At 46.1% G+C, this 3,657-nt stretch overlaps 1 long non-coding RNA gene across 1 annotated transcript; it reads right to left on the bottom strand.

Annotated features, from left to right (window-relative positions):
- Positions 1–832: 832 nt before the first annotated feature.
- Positions 833–1,846, bottom strand: LOC132446831 (uncharacterized). The gene is made up of 2 exons (XR_009522968.1): positions 1,597–1,846; positions 833–1,365 (listed from the first exon to the last, which is right to left on the bottom strand). It is a non-coding gene; the product is annotated as an uncharacterized LOC132446831 (long non-coding RNA).
- Between the last annotated feature and the right edge of the window lie 1,811 nt (positions 1,847–3,657).

Genomic DNA, 3,657 nt, shown 5'->3' with positions numbered 1-3,657 from the left:
CACACACGCACACACACACACACACACACACACACACACACACACACACACACACACACACACACACACACACACACACACACACACACACACACACACACACACACACGTGGCGCTCGCACGGTCGAGTCTCATTGGCGGGCCAACGTCTCTGGGCGGGCCAGGCAGAGTAAGGGGAGGAGCTGAGATTCCTCATGACGTCATGAGCACAGATTTCCAAATCAGCGCGCTTGAGCCTCCGTTTTTTTCAAAGGCGAGCAGAACAGCTAGTGCTCGTTTTACACCAAACGCAAGTTTTAGCCACTGGGGGACCATAGGCAGGCTAGGGGAACTCATATTTATGTTAGAAAACCTCATAAATTGAGATTTTCATGTCATGGGACCTTTAATGATTTTATTACTCACTATGGGCTGCATTTATTTTTCCTCACTGAATGTTGGCTTTCCTCCACTGCCAGTGCTGTTCTTATTGAGGCGTCCACTGCCAGTGCTGTTCTTAGTGAGGCGTCTCCCCCTGACTATAGCTTCTTATTCTCCGCTAGGAAAGACAGAACGGGTGGGGGACTTGCAGTTATCTTCTCTAATCAACTTCCCTGTACAGTATGTTCACTCGGTGACTTCACATCTTTTGAGTACCTGGCCATCCTTATTGGAAACCGCCAACATATCCTGGCATTACTCATTTATAGATGTAACCCTTGTCCCATGTAGTTAATAATAAATCTAGAGTGGTTAATACAATAAGACTGGGCCTGGGCTCGTTGTAGGAAACTACAACTTTTATTCATATGTTACTGTTAGATAATTTTAATAAATGACCACCACAACTGTATTTTAAATGTAAAAGTATTCAATCACATATTTATTCAAGAAAATGAAATACTAGTCGAATGTATTTTAGGAAAAGAAAACAAATAAACAAATAAAATAAATAAAATCAGATGCACGGGATTCTCCAATTTACAACAATGCAAACTCAATGTACCACACACAATCAAATTAACAACACACTTTAAATGAGGTTAACCCATTGCAGGCCTGTTAGTTGAAGCTTGTGTGCGGTGGGGCCTAAAAACTGTACTGGCCGCTTCACTCAGCGTTGAGCTCAAAATAAAAGCACGTGCAATGTCTAAATCAGTACTCACGAAATCCAGGGTGTAATTAGTAGGGGCAGAAAGGGATTGGGGGATGATATTCTCACGAAGATAATGGCAATGGCGGTGGCAATCCAAACACACACGTGGGCAATGGCGGTGGCAATCCAAACACACACGTGGGCAATGGCGGTGGCGAAGTCACAAAGAAGAAAACACAGAAACAGCAGGGCCATCTGCTGGAAACCCCTCTCTCTCCAACGTCCAGCTCCTTTAAGCATATTATCCAATGAGCCATAATATCAAACACTATTTCATATCGAACTAGCATTAGCTTTGCGTTAACTTAAGTCACAATACAAAACTACGATATGCGGGCACATTAACACAGAATGCTACCGCTAACTAGCACGTCGCTTACCGCGTTACACATCCAGTAGGCTACTCTTTGTTACTATAACAGTTAGATATAGCACAATGGAGGCATACACATCGTATTCACCTTTTTGCAGGTCACAAAGAAGTTTAAATCAGGACCACGAGTAGTCGACCTCACGATAAAACTTAACTGCTTCCCACACTACGATGCCTCCTCTTAGCTCTCAGTCCGGTCAGGTTTCTTTCTCTACATGTGCTCACTACTCCCCACGCTAACCTGCTGCACTAGTCCCGCCCTTTACACGTTGAGACTTTATTCGGATTGGCTTGTGAAGTTTTAATACAACCAAAGACAAAACAAATTAAATGATTTACGCGTGACAGGTAAAAGGTTAAAGGTCCCATGACATGAAAATCTCAATTTATGAGGTTTTCTAACATAAATATGAGTTCCCCTAGCCTGCCTATGGTCCCCCAGTGGCTAAAACTTGCGTTTGGTGTAAAACAAGCACTAGCTGTTCTGCTCGCCTTTGAAAAAACGGAGGCTCAAGCGCGCTGATTTGGAAATCTGTGCTCATGACGTCATGAGGAATCTCAGCTCCTCCCCTTACTCTGCCTGGCCCGCCCAGAGACGTTGGCCCGCCAATGAGACTCGACCGTGCGAGCGCCACATGTGTGTGTGTGAATACACACACTAACGCAAGTGTTTCTTGTCGGTTCTTTGACGTGTCTTGTATTTCCACAACGAGACTGTCGTGGGGGTTATCTAAGCCATGGTTGAGAAGGAATTGGGGGAAAGGAACTTTGGTTTGACTCGCTGAAGTACATGAACTGCGACATGCCGCCGGTTGCCGCGAGGCACCATCGCCCGGCAGCGGGCAGCCGGCCGCAGGCAGCCGGCCGCAGGCAGCGCGCGGTTCAGTCGACTTCAGGTTGATGTGGAAGAACCAGAGACGTCGCAGAACCCGACAAAGTCGTTTGTGATTCATAATATCGTCTGGAGGCGCACACAATATGTTATATGATATAGATATCTATGTATTATATGATATTATTTAGATATAGAGCTCCAGGACTGTAACGCAAGTGTTGTACACTTCCTTGTTATTTGGATAACCGTTCTGCTGTTGGTGTGATGGCGCATAACACGTCTGGTATTTCTACAACGAGACTCGTATTGGGGGTTATCTCAGCCAAGGTTGAGAATGAATTGGGGGGAAGGAACTTTGGCTTTGACTCCCTCAAGAACATGAACCACGACATGGAGGAGAAAGGGATTGTTGGCGGCGAATGTCTCCCGCTTGAGCCCCGCTGAGGGACCACCGCCGGAGGCGGAGGTGCATAAGCGCTGCCCGGCAAAGATCCCGTTCTCCTCCTTGTCGTGGTTCATGTTCTTGAGGGAGTCAAAGCCAAAGTTCCTTCCCCCAATTCATTCTCAACCTTGGCTGAGATAACCCCCAATACGAGTCTCGTTGTAGAAATACCAGATACGAGAGTCCGACGTCACACCAACAGCAGAACGGTTATCCAAATAACAAGGAAGTGTACAACACTTGCGTTACAGTCCTGGAGCTCTATATCTAAATAATATCATATACATAGATATCTATATCATATAACATATTGTGTGCGCCTCCAGACGATATTATGAATCACAAACGACTTTGTTGGGTTCTGCGACGTCTCTGGTTCTTCCACTTTCACATCAACCTGAAGTCGACTGAACCGCGCGCTGCCTGCTGCTGGCTGCCCGCTGCCGGGCGATGGTGCCTCGCGGCAACCGGCGGCATGTCGCAGTTCATGTACTTCAGCGAGTCAAATCAAAGTTCCTTTCCCCCAATTCCTTCTCAACCACGGCTCAGATAACCCCCACGACAGTCTCGTTGTGGAAATACAAGACACGTCAAAGAACCGACAAGAAACACTTGCGTTACAGTGTGTGTATTCACATTGATGTGGACGTTGAAGAACCAGGAACGTCGGAGAACCCAACGCGGTCGTTTGAGATTCATAATATCGGCTCACACAGCTTTTGGCCGTGATAATATATATTATATGATATAGATATCTGTGTAGGCTATATGATAATATCTAGATATAGAGCTCCAGGACTCCCGTGTGTTCTAGAATATTTACAGAACACGGCTAAAAGCTGTGTGCGGCTCGCCATTGCGATACATCCACT

This window comes from Gadus macrocephalus, chromosome 18, assembly GCF_031168955.1.
Source record: "Gadus macrocephalus chromosome 18, ASM3116895v1".
NCBI lineage: Eukaryota > Metazoa > Chordata > Actinopteri > Gadiformes > Gadidae > Gadus > Gadus macrocephalus.
This window is presented reverse-complemented; position numbering and strand designations above follow the sequence as displayed.